General features: G+C 33.7%; 1 pseudogene; it reads left to right on the top strand.

The window, feature by feature from the left end:
- The first annotated feature begins 3,534 nt into the window (after positions 1 to 3,534).
- On the top strand, positions 3,535 to 3,685 carry LOC150007269 (U1 spliceosomal RNA; annotated as a pseudogene).
- The last annotated feature ends 10,942 nt before the right edge of the window (positions 3,686 to 14,627 follow it).

Below are 14,627 nucleotides of genomic sequence, written 5' to 3'. Positions count from 1 at the left end.
CCAAATGTTTAGGGAAGAGCTCACTCCTACCCTTCCAAACTATTTCATAAAATTCAAGAAACTTTTTATGAGGCCAGTATTATCCTAATTCCAAAACCAAGTAAAGACACAAAAGAAAGAAAAGTATAGGCCAATATCGCTGATGAACATAGATGCTAAAATCCTCAATAAAATATTGGCAAACGAGATCCAGCAGTACATTGTACATTAAAAATACCATACACCATGATCAAGTGGGATTCATCCTAGGGATGCAAGGATGGTATGATATTAACAATATACCGTATAAACAAAATGAAAGACAAAAATCACATCACCATATCAATAGATGCTGAGAAAACATTTGAAAAATTTCAGCATCCTCTTATGATAAAAATGCTCAATAAAATGGGAATAGAGGGAGCATACCTCAACATAATAAAGGCCATGTACAAGAAACCTACTGCCAACATCATATTCAACAGGCAAAAACTAAAAGCTTTCATCTTAAGATCAGGAATAAGATAAGGGTGTCTATTTTCACCACTCTTATTCACATAGTACTGGCAGTTCTAGACACAGAGCTCAGGCAAGAAAAAGGAAAAGGCATCCATATTAGAAAGGAGGAAGTAAAGCTGTCATTAGTTGCAGATGACATTATAGTGTACATAGAAAAGCTTATAGGCTCCACCAAAAAACTAGTCAACCTAATAAGTGAATATGGCAAAATAGTGGGATACAAAGTCAATATTCAGAAATTGAAGGAAGTGTATATTAACAAAGAATATTAATAACAGAAACTAGGAAAAAATCCCATTTACTATAGCAACAAGAGAAATAAAGTACCTAGGAATAAACTTAACCAAGGATGTAAAAGACCTGTATTTGGAAAACTACAGAACACCAAAGTAAGAAATTAAAGAAGATACAAATAAGTGGAAGCATATACCATGCTCATTTTAACATCATTAAAATATCCACACTACTCAAAACAATCTATAGGTTCAATGAAATCCTTATTAAGATACCAATGACATATTTCACAAATTTAGGACAAATATTTCAAAAATTTATATAGAACTAAAAATGAATCTAAATAGCCTCAGTCATCTTGAGAAAGAAAATCAAAGTTGATACCCAACTATATTACAAGGCCACTGTAATCAAAACAGTCTGGTACTGGCATAGGACCAGACACAGAGATCAGTGGAACAGGAATGAGAGTCCAGAAATAAACCTATGTCTCTAAGTTCAATCAATATTTGACAAAGAGCGCAGAAGCATAAAATGGAGTAAAAATAGCCTCTTTAACAAATGGTGTTGGGACAACTAGAATGGTACCTGCAAAAAAAGAAACTAGACCATCAACTTAAACCATATACCAGAATAAACTCAAAATGGATGAAAGACTTAAACATAGAGGAAAACATAGGCAGTAACATTTCAGGTATTCCATGCAGTAATAGTTTTGCTGATACATCCTCTAGGACAAGGGAAATAAAAGAAAGAATAAACAGATAGGAATACACAAATTAAAAAGCTTCTGCACAGCTAAAGAAAACTTCATCAAAATAAAAAGGAAACCAACTGTGTGAGAAAATATATTTGCCAGTGATATCTTGGACAAGGGTTTGATCTCCAAAATATATAAAGAAATCACATAACTCCATACCAGAAAGACAAATAATTCAATTAAAAAAATGGGCAAAGGACCTGAACAGACACTCCTCCAAGGAGGACATATAGTGGGCCCCATAGGCATATGAAAGGATGCTCCACATCACTAGCCATCAGAGAGCTTCAAATTAAAACCACAACGAGATACTACCTCACACCAGTCTGTACCCCAAAAATCATGAAACACCACTTCAAAAGAACTTGTGCACCCCTGTGTTCATAGCAGTGTTATTTACAGTAGCCAAGTGCTGAAAATAGCCTAAGTGCCCATCAGTAAATGAATGGATCAGAAAAGTGTGATACATTTACACAATGGAACACTACACAGCAGAAAGAAGGAACTCTTACATTGCAGACAACATGGATGGATCTCGAGGGTATTACTAAGTGAAATAAGCCAGGCAATGAAAAATAAATACCATATGATCTCACCTGTAAGAGGAACCTAATAAACAAAACAAACGAACAAGAAAGATACAACCAGAGGCACGGAAACAAAGAATATCTGACAGTGACCAGGAGTTAGGGAGATAAGGGAGTAAAGAAGAGGAGGAGTCTAGACAAGGAACATGTATAAATGATGCATGGACATGGACAGCAGGGTGGGAATTGACTCCATGAGGGGACGTGGGCAAAGCAGAGGACAGCAACGGGGGAAAATTTGGGAAAATTGTGAAAAAACAACAATAAAAGGCAAAAAAAAAAAGAAAAAAGATTTATAAAATGACTGGAATATAGCACACACTCAACAATTGTCACAATTCTTTCATCATCATCATCATAATCATCATCACTGTAATCTTTATCATTCATAATTGTATAATTTCAATTTCTCTGGCAGATAATTATTATGTATGTTTGATATACCAATGCAGGTTAATTATTAACAGGTTCCTCATTCTAAGCCAACTTGATTGCAGGATGTGACTCAGAGGTTTTTCTTGTTCTATATAAATAGCAAAATGGAAAACACAAATGTAATATAGTTATTTAGTTCTTAAGTATAATTTGAATATAAGACAGATATTGAAAATCATCAACACATAATAAACTCTTCTAAAGGGTTTTCTATTTCCTGGGGGAAGAAAATGAATATTGTTATACTTTTGGATTTATTGCCATATTGATCAAATTAGAGTGACTTCATAGTAATTTTTATACCTCATTATTAAGCTCCTTATATTGATAAATATCATGTTAAAAAAGATTGAATCAGTAAAATCAAAAGTGTTCTTAAAGTTTCCATAAAGCATCTGTGCACTGTGCTTAGTATATTAATCACACATGTCCATATAAACAGACATCAATGGAGTGTGACCTATCTCCATTTAGCTGGTTGTTCTCATTATAAAATCTTTCAAATTATTCAAGTACAATTTTTAATTTTTAGGTATGCTTCATGTTATTTGAACCACTGAAAGTATTATAGAAAACATAATTGGATTGTGACTTTTAGTGTTTTGTATTAGAATGTGACCTTATGACATGTTTTTGATTGGATGTCTTCAAGCCATGCATTTCATAAGCCAGGCACATGAGGGCACATGGCACATGGCAAGTTCCTTGACTAGAGAGATTTCATGAGCTGAAAGGTTAAATATGAATTTACATATTAGAAATAAGTTTATTCCTTCAGATAGAAAATTGCAGTCCAAAGAAAAAATCTGTTATGTTGATTAAAACTTACTGGTATTTAGGATTACTGTATTGGATGGAAAAAAAACATTTTCAGAGCTATCATTTTTACATATATTTGTGTACTGCCAGATTGGTATTGCTTAGTACTAAATAGAAACCCTATACCTTCCTGATGTATTGCTTAATTGAGGATAGAAAAACAATTTTAGTTGTTGGATTCACATAAAAGTTAGAAGAATTATACTTACCTGGCATGATCATGAAGGTGGCTTTCCCAGGGCTAGGCTTATTCATTGCACTCCGGGTGTGATGACCCCTGTGATTTGCCCAATATGGGAAGGTCAACTGCATAATTTGTGAGAGTGGGGGACTGCATTCATGCTTTCCTCTGAAAAAAAAGTAGAATAATTAATTAATATATTTCAATGCTTAACTTGAATTCTTTTATTTCAAGCTGTTTAGCATCAGAAATTTTGAATGCAGTAAAAGTTCAAAAAATATTAGTTGAATCAAAAACAATTAAATCACATTAACTTAAAATTATTTGGCACTTGATTTTTAAATTTTCTAAAACATAACATTCACTTCCTAAAAATAAGAATAAAGGGTGCTATTCAAGTTATAATATATAAATTTTTATAAATATGTTGAATGACTTCAAGCTGCTTTTACATTTAAAATATTTAAATCACGAAAGAAGTGAGAAGATGCACACGTGTAACAAGGATTCCTGTGCATTTTGTTTCACAAAATGTAGGCATGGCGAGGAGCTATAAATAGCTTAATTATGAAATGAGCATTTAAAATGTCACTTTCTGCAAGGGTAAAAATGTAGATTATATTGTTTTTAATCCTTTTACAAAAAATATTTAAGTCATGTTGCTTCTGACCTACAGCTAAAAACAAATTAGACTGCCTTCCACCAGTTGCATCTTCTATACCTAATAATTTCCACACCTATGAGAGAAAATTAGAATGAAATACTTGGGCAGATAATCCTCACTGAGATCCATTATTCCCATAAAAAGAGTCCAGGATGTTTCTATAAGTTTTAACAGTTCCTCTGATTTCAATAGCTTTGTTCTGATCGGGGAGAAAGCATGCTTAATTACAGTTTAGTCCAAAGATGGCCAATGTATTCTCTTGTGTTTGCTAACACTGACCTAGTGTAGTGATTGAAACTATCACTGTATTCAAAAGAAGTTTAAGACCCCATCTTGGCTTAGTGTGAATAAGTTTTCATTGGTTAGTGGAATCTACTATTGGCAGCTATGGAAGGAGATACTAGCAGGCTATCCTTGGTCTTTTCTATGTAGACACCTCAGAGATGTTAAGTATACCTTTCTTAAATAAGATAGAATGCTAAGTCAAACAAAGGTTATAGAAATAATTATTGTGTTAACTATTACTGATGCATATTGAATACTATGTAGATGCTACATACATAGTGCGTATGAAACTCAACCCCTTACTAGCTATATGTCCTAGGCTAGTTTACTTAAATGATATGATAATGATAGTAACTTGCTCCTGTGATGGTTATGAAGATTTAATAATATAATACATGAAATACTATTATGACAATATATCTCAAATGATAAAGCCTCATTAAATATTAGTAATTATAATTCTCATTATGTTGATTATATACCAACAATTTATGTATGTGGAAGAAATTATTCTGACAGTTTTCTTAAGTATATATATATATATTTATATGTATATATATAAATTCTGCACCCTGGCTGGTTTGGCTCAGTGGATTGAGCGTCGGCCTGCGAGCTAAGTGTCGCTGGTTCGATCTTCCAGTCAGGGCACATCAGAGAAGGAAAACTCTGACTCCAAAAAACCTCCGCTGCCTTGCGGCATACCTCTTCAGGGGAAAGGCTAAGGGAGTAAACCCCGACAGAAAATCCGGAGCTGGAGTCCCTAAGGCGGTTTGACGTTGTAAACACCGGCAACTCCTGCGGCGCACCTGAACCCAAGCTGTATTGACTCCGTCTTTCCCTTGGACCCTTCAGCTGCGAAGAGAGGGGGGGTCTGCTGCATGGGCAACAGCAGACCCTCCATATCACCCTGCCCAGGCTCTGTAGCTTCAGCTTCACTGGAGAGGACACTCCAGCGTCATCACAAGATGTCGATTCAACACGGGAGGAGACAGATACCGTGTCACTCCCGAGTTGGACTGCACAGCCATTCTCGGCGGTGCAGATAGACTCTTAAGAAGCTACACCATCGTCTCTTGAGACGGACGGCTGCCGCCGCATATATATAAATTCTAATAACAATGAGCTCAAATATACAGTTTTCATGTTTTGTAAAAAATATTTATTATAATGGCATTACCTCTGAAGAGTATCATAAATAAAATCCTAATAGAAAAATAAATAAATAAGTTAAAAAGAACAAGATCCTAAACTGTCTTTCTTTTCTATGATTCTGTGATTTTATATTAAATTTATTTTTACAAAATTAGAATAAAGTAATATTTTCATACATGTTTTCTTATTAAAAATAGTGTACCTTACAAGTACATGAATTAATATTACTAAAATTATTAAAAGTAGAATATCAATAAATTGTTATTATTCAATATTTATTGAATATCCTCAATTAGTAAGTTGTAAATTAAATAGTCACAGGATCATAAAAGTTTACAAATTGTCAACTTTAAATTTTATTCTAATATATTTAGTGAAAAGCCTGGATATAACTATGTAATTATGTACTTAAGACTGCCCAGTATTTCTCAAAAACATTCTGTCTATATTTCTTAGCTTTTGGGAAGTTAGAAACACTGAATTCAGAAATGTAGAAGGCTAATTGGTATTAAAACTTGAGTCTATTATATGTGTAGAGTTTATCGCAGCTTGCTTTTTCAAAGTAAAGATCTTTATTTTATTTATTTATTTTTACTTGTTTGTACCCTGTTGGTGGGAATAAAAATCGGTGCAGCTACTATAAACAACTGTAGGAGGCTCATCAGAAAACTAAAACTAGAACTACTCTATGATCCAGCCATCCCTCTTCTGTTTAGATATCCAAAGAAAATGAAATCAGTACTTCAAAGAGATATCCACACTCTCATATTTATTGGAGCATTATTCAAAATTGACAAGTATGTAAACAACCTAAGTGTCGGTGGATGGATTCATAGATGAACAAAATGTTAAGCACACACACATGAATATTATGCAGCCTTTAAAAGATGCTTTCATTTGCAACAGCATGGATGAACTGGAAGAAAGTATACTTAATTAACTAAGCCTGACAAAAGAAAGAAAAAAAATCTGCATTATCTCACTTATATGTGAAATCTAAAGAAGTCAAATACATAGAATCAAAAGAGTAAAATGGTTATTACCAGAGGCAGGGAGGTAGAAGAAATGAGGAGATGTTGGTTAAAGCATAAAAAATTGTAGTTATATAGGATGAATAAGTCTAGAGATGTAGTATACGGCATGATGACTATAGTTAATAAATTTGTATTGAAAACTGGGAATTTTCTAAGACAGTAGATTTCAGGTGCTTTCATCACATAAAATGGTAACTGAGAAGGAAATACATTGATTAGCTTGACTGTCATAATCATTTTAATATATATAATCATTACATATAAAATATGTAAAATCATATATAAATATATATAATCATTATGTTGTACACCTTAACAATATACAGTATTTATTAAAACACAAATGATTTTCTGCAAATAGCTTGGTTTAAGAGGGAAAAGATATAAATTTGTATTCAGATCTAGGCATGGCTAGTTACTATCTTTATGATATTTAAAAAAAACAATACTTTTTTCTGCTCCAATTTTTTAGATTTAATAGGACATAATTGTATTTACTTTATAAGGATATTATGAGGACTAAATAGAATATGCATAGAGCCTGACTCATATTAATCATTAATTTATGAGATTCTTTCACACTTGTCTTTGTATAAGTACTGCAATAATGGAATAGAAATTGCTTTCTCTCAGCATACAGGGGGGAAGAGATAGTCAGCTGTCCAATAATTAGTTTTATATATCCAAAAGTTATCTTTTAAAATGTCAAGGACATCATGCCAGTAACTTTGCAAATCTTCTTAAAATACAGATAAAATATTTTACTATTTGTAACATAGCTCACCATGTCTATCCTCTAATCATTTTTTCAAAATTATCACATTTTGTATCCCCACTGTGGCAGGCAGACATTGGGTGGCCCTCATGACCTCCACCTCCCCACCTTATAGAATTTCCTGTCTTTGAGTGTTGGCAGGCTTTCTAACTTCCTTCTAAGCACAGACTATGGCAAAAAGAAGTGATGCGATATCACTCCTTTGAATATGTTATGCTAAGTAAGTCTCCACTGTGCTAGCAGAATCAATCTAAAGTTTTTGTTTGTTTGTTTGTTTGTTTGTTTTTAAACCAGTGGCTTTGAAGAAGCTGCAACAAACCCTACAGCCAGAAGACAATAAATTCTGCCAGCAATCTGAGTGAGTTCTTAGTAGGCTGTTCTCCAATTGCACTTTCAGATGAGAACTCGGTCATTAGTCAAAACATGATCGTAGTCTCAGAGAGGACCCGGATAGCATTTTGAGAGCTCCTGATTCACAGAAATTATGAGATAATTATAGAACATTAAATTTATGGTAATTTGTTATGTGACATAGAGAACTTCCTGTCTTTCTAATCCTTCAACATACAAATTGTGTACTCATCACATTTTTAACAAAACTACACTAAGTCCTACCATTCCCAAGCCTGTTATCTTGTTCTTTATACACATATACTGCCTTTTATTTATTGTCCTAATATACTTGAAATTAATTTACCTTAAAATGTCTTTATTATGTGACCCCACCCCAAGGTGATTGTAATCTCTATTTTTGCACTGAGTTCTACTATATCCTCAGAATCTTCCATACAGCCAGGAAAAGGAGGAGCTGAATGCCATCCTTCTGAAAGTGCAGTTTATATCTACACAATTCCAACCAACTGGCTTGTACATCCAACTGACATAATTGACCTTTAGGTGAACCTTTACCAGCAAAATTACTTGGTTCATAATATCCAAAATTATCTACATAACCAATTACTGTATATAAAGGTAAGATAAAATTGACATTAATTAGCAGGACATACATTCATACTGCTCTAAAATAAAATGTTTTAAATATAAAAGATTACCAAATACAGAGCTACAGAGACTTTATAATTGTTTTTCCTATAAAAAATTTCCTTATGGTCACATTCCTGAGACATAAATCTGTAAATAGATTTTCTCAAAGATCATGAACCTAAACTATATACTAAACACCAATAGATAAAGGAGGCTATTGTAGAAAATTCCTTGCTATGCACTCAAATCTTGATAAACTTGCTTTATTTATTTTGGGGACATTTTAAAACTCTTTTGACCATGGGAAGAAAAAAGCATGTTAATTAATAGTAAACACATCTAATTATATAAAATTTTCATAATCAAGCGGATCTAAACATCTACCAGTTTATTTAAAGCAGTACAATTGTGAAGAGAGATCAACGTTTGTTTAGAAAGAAGACAAGCATGGGGCTAAATTGAACTTCTTTAAAAAATGAAGCTATTTTTAGGCAATGCAAGCTTACCTTTTACCTTCCCTCAAATTGGATGGAACATATCCAAAGCTTTAAAACTGTACAATCAAATACTTTTAAATTTGTTCTTTAAAATAGCTTCTTTACTTATCTTGCCAAAAATGCAATATGTTCTTTTTGATAGTATGCCTGCTTTATCCCCACCACTTTAAAACATATGATCATGGGAGAGAAAATAAAAATTTAAGATTAACAAATAGACAATAGATCAAACAATATTATAAAAGATTGATATACATGTGTTTCAATGTATTTGATGCAAATGTTTAAGAGCACTCATTATATATAGTAAGTATATATCCGCTATGCAATATATATTGAGAGCATTAATTTGAATTCTTCTCCACTGACTTTTACTGTGACAAAGCTAATCCCTTCATCTTTAAAAGAGAAACTAATTTTATCTACCCCATAGGGTTGTTATGAGTATTAAATCATACAACAATAAATGTTAGATATTACTATTAACAGCATATTAGCTAAATATTGCTTTTGTTTTAAAATCATGCACATTAAAAGGAAAGACATATAAATAAAAATAAACATTTTTATTTTGTCTTATTTCTAATGTCATATGCTGCATTGCTTACCTGAAAAAAAAAGACCCTAAGGCAAGAAATGCATGCTACAAATTTAATTCTGTATCAATGTTACACAATTGTAAATGCAACCACATTTTCCTCTGAAGAAAAGCAACATTTTCCCAGTGGCAGAAAGCCTTTTCCTTACCTGAAAAACTGCCCCCATTATTCCTCTAGCTTCTAAAGATAACTCTGTAGACTATGTGAGTTATTATGCACTTCTCTTCTTTGAGTTACAATATACTCTGGCCTGAGGGGTTTGCATACCTTGGTTTAAATTAATATTAATGAAACTATTTGGGGCATAAGCAGGCCAGAGAACAAACTTGGTCTTCACCGACTACTACATCTCCTCATTAAAGGTGCAGAATCTTACCCTCACATTCAATTACAGATGTTTAAATAATATTTTTTCCTGGCAATCTAAGATTTTTAAGCATTAAAGAGGGACCAATAAGTCATGTTTTCTTTCCAAATAGCATTCATTTCTTATGCTGAGAGACAGCTCTGTCAACCAGTAGTAAGTGTGTAAGCGACTCCCTGGTCAGGGAGATGCCACATACTCTTGAGAAATGATGAATGCTCTAAAATCCATGATCTGAAATAAATCTTGGATCTCTGAGGGTTATTTGAGAGCTATTATCTATAACAGCTCACAGAAAGCCATATCCTACTGGTTATGCACTGTTTGAGTAGGTATATTCCAGGGTTTAGGTTACTCTTTGGTTTTATGTGTTATTACTTCTTCTGGGAACCACGTACCTTCTGAAAGTAGTAAAGATGACATTAATGAGATAGTATCCAGGGTTGTGTTAGCAAGCAATTGTCTCAGTAAATTCAAAATTTTCTAAATTCAACTAAACTCTCACAAAATCTGGCCAATTACTTTTATCTCATCTGTTGTTTGACTTCCCTACCACATTCCCCATGGAAGTATCCCAGAGTCCTCTCTATTTACCTTATATGCCCAAACTGACTTTTACTAACACGTGAATGCCATTTACCAACTTTTTTTACTTGATAATATTCTACTTCTCTAGAGGATTAGAGATGGAAGGAAGACACTAACATTTTTTGAAAGGCCAAGATAATCATGCTTAAAACAACCCTGGATGTTAATATCGTCCCCTCATCTATGGGTGGTAATTCTTGCCCAAGAGAAAGCAAGTGGCTTGCTGAATATTATGCACATCTAGGTAACGACAGAGCATAGATTCTAACTCTAACTGTCTGATTCTAGGTCCATGCTTCTTTGCAAGAGGCACACCTCATTCTTGCCAGGGCTTTCTGCCTGTGTGATCAATTCTATGTCTGCCTTATCCAGGGCCTACTTCCTCCAGTTTCAACTGTTACTAACCACATTTAAAACTTTTACTTAACTCACTATTTTAAAGGTAAACTTACTTGCTCTTGCCTCACATAATTGGAAACATAACAAACAAAAACTACTTTCCTTTAAACCTACTATACTTGCACCACAATCCAATCCTCTCCTCCCTTCACTGCTTACCTATTTGAAAAAATAATTTATACTATAAACTTCACTGTATCAAAAAGCACTTTCTTTTATAATCCCTCACTTTTGGCTCCCCCTTGCACTCTTTTATGAAGTATTCTTCACAAAGTCATCAATTGTCCCACATTTATATATGTAAATGTTTCCTTGCAATTTCTAGATGCACTGATTTCTAGTACAGTATGATTTGTTTTTCTTCATGAAGATAGTAACTACAATACATTGTGTGCTAGGGATTCTGTTAGGATCTCTACGTCTTTATTACATTTAATCCTAAAGTGAGTCCTTCAGGTTAGACATTATTCATTTTTACAGATCAAGAAGACAAGGCCCACAGAGCCTATGTAAGTTCCCCAAGGCAACACAGTGATAGGGAACAGCTAAATGTGAACCCATAACTGCTTTCTTCCAAGTGTCATCTTTACTGACTTTGTTTCTTTATTATAGTCCATTAATTATGACAGTTCCTGTGATTTCCTGACAGTGTCTTCTCTCTCTTCATTAGGCTCTTTTCTCTGAGAACATCATCCCGTATAATGCCAACTGTCTTCACCAGGTAGACTGACTTAAATCTGAATTCCAGTGCATAGCTTCCCTAGACCCTTCCCTCCTTCTGTCCACGTATCTTCACCCCAAGGGCTTTGCTTCCTTACTGCCAGTTATGCTGAACACTCTCAGCTAATTAGTCCTGAAAAATAATGCATTCTGATTCCTCCACACCTTAGCTGTCCTGTTGTTAATTCTATTTTATGATTATTTCTCCTAACCGATGTCTCCTTTCCATGGGTAATGCTATAAAATTGATTATTGTTTTTTCCTAGGTTATGTCAGTAACTCATTACAAGATCATTATGAGTTTTGTACAGAATGTCAAATAAATCTTTCTAACATGTATCCTTTTTCATAACATTTCCTTGTTCATGAAGCATCATAAGATTTCTGCTTCACTCTTAAGTCTGACAAATATTTCCTTTCTTCATGAGGCAACTACTTCTCTAATACAGTCAAACCTCTCATAAATTATCTGTATTTGAGTCCAATGGAATTAAATAAACTAAAACACTCACTTATATACCTTTGTTTGTGCTTTTAGAAAAGTTAATTTCCTTCCATACATCTTATTATAAATCTTATTTTTTAATCTTCACCCAAGGACATGCTTATTGATTTTAGAGAGAGGGGAAGGGAGGGAGAGAGAGAGGGAGAGAAAAATCATGTGAGAGAAACATTGATTGGTTGCCTCCCACATGCACCTGGACTGAGCCTGCAAACTAGGTATGTGCTCTGACCAAGAATCGAGCCTGCAACTTTCAGTTTATAGGACGATGCTCCAACCATACGAGGCACACTGGCCAGGGAAATCTTAATTTTTGACTATGTACTATGATGATGATGTGTGTGTGTGTGTGTGCGCACGCGTGTGTGCGTGCACACACAGATACATATCAATATGTACGGGGGGGGGAGCCAAAAGGCCCGGAATTTATTTATAAAAAATTATTTATTCTTACATGCTTAAACTTCAGTCCCCTTCAAAGTTACTCTCCATTTGATGCAATAGCCTATCAAAATGTTTTTTCCACTGCTCAAAATAGTTTTTGAACACTCGACTTTGATGCCTTTTAGTGTTTCCACCGTTTTTAGTTTCACTTCTTCTACATCAGAAAAACGTTTCCCTTTGAGGACATTCTCATCTGGGAAAGCAAAAACAAAAAACAAAAAAGCAAAGTCGCTCAGGGTGAGATCGGGTGAATGGGGGTGGGATACTGGGGTTACGTGATGTTCGGACAAAAACTACTAACAGTGTGGTGTGGGCAGGTGCTCTTCTAAACCACTCATCATGAAATGGACTAACACATTAAAAGTCTTCAAAAAAAAAAGTTTCTAAAGCTGAACTCAGCCTCTACAACACCAACTGGTGCACTGATACAGATGGGTTCCTGGAACACTCACCTAGTGGGGGAACCCTGTACTACAAAAGGCCTGCCCTCCAGAAGATTATTATAATTTTTTTTTGGTGTCCTCCCTCGTGTGTGTGTGTGTATATATATATTACTTTTTGGAATTTTATATTTTCAAGAAAATTTGGAAGTTTGGGATATTAGTGAATAAAAAATCTCTCTCTATATATACACATAAATACACACCGGATATATGGTGCAAATACATATATGTGTATTTATGTATAAATATGCATACATACATATGTAGATGTGTAATGTAAAAAACAGTTAATGAAGCATAATTTTAGATTTGGGTGTATTTTAAAAACTGAAGTCACTTTATTTACATCTAATTGACTTATTTATTTTGGTGTCTTTTTCCCATGTTCTTATGCATCATGATCATTTTTCAACAGGTGTTTATGTTCTCTATGAAAAGTCACATTTTTCTGTTTATTCAAGAATTGATACATACTCTATGTATAATTAGAAAAGAACGGAAAATTTGAAACTGAGGAGGAAGGAAAAAGAACTTTCCAGCGAATATCTTACGTTTTAAAATGTTGCTTCTTGATCCATTGTGTGTATGTATTCTGAAGTTAACGTCTTTCCTCATTGCCTGTTTTTCCCTGATATATGCATCTATAGAGAGATAGATATAATTACATATATAAGGAGTTAAAGAAATTACTAAGAGAATCCAATATTTACTGCCACTTGTAAAAACATTTAAAATACGGAATTATTATCACCTGAAACAGGTGACAATGCTCCTTCTTTTGTGTCATGTAACACTTCTTTGTAATGTTACTCACTATTTCTTCAAACTCTACTGGTAGGTTGAAAATACTTACCAGGTATAAGAAGAAATAATAATTTGAAAGCTAAAATTCATGCTTCAAAATTCATGCCTCTTTCTAATGGCATTAAACATATGCCTTAAATGCATCCAGTGAAGGAAAATCAATTTTTTGGCTTTAAAAGTCAAGAAGATAATAATATCAAATGATAAAAGCAATATAATATTGTCTGTGACAGAGACAAAAGTACTCACCAAATGGTTCATTTACTCCTCAATATTTTTAATACCTCCTTGCAGAGCCACATGACTGTGTCGACCAATGAAAATGAAGAATGACATATGTCATTTCCACACTGAATCAATATGAACCTATGCACAATTCTCCAATTCCTTTTCTTCTTATGTGGCAGCTCAGGAGATTACATGGTCCAAGAAAGGCAGCCATGGTTGATGGCACTTCTCTCTATCTGAGCCCTGGGGAAAATATAGAAAGCATAGACATACCCTGCAATTCCACACAATCACTCCATTAGCAGTAGTGTAAGCAAAAGTAAACATTTGTTTTGCTAAGTCACAGGAATTTGGGGGGTTAATTTGTTATCACAGTATAATACTGCCTATTTTAGAAAATACAATTTCAATGTCATTTTAAGATAATGCTTTTATTACATGTTATTTTAATACTAATATTATTCTTTTATCATAACCCTGGATATAATTTTTCACTCTGAAAATAGTACTTCAGTAGAAAGAACATCATTTGGAAGGTAATCTGAAACAGTAAATCAAGCTCCAAAGAGAATTTTATGGATTTAGTTATTTCATTTTAGGTAGTGCTTGGTAGTTTTCATAGTTTAAATGC

Source organism: Furipterus horrens, unplaced genomic scaffold, assembly GCF_987537825.1.
Source record: "Furipterus horrens unplaced genomic scaffold, mFurHor1.1.pri manual_scaffold_6, whole genome shotgun sequence".
NCBI classification, from domain to species: domain Eukaryota; kingdom Metazoa; phylum Chordata; class Mammalia; order Chiroptera; family Furipteridae; genus Furipterus; species Furipterus horrens.
This window is presented reverse-complemented; position numbering and strand designations above follow the sequence as displayed.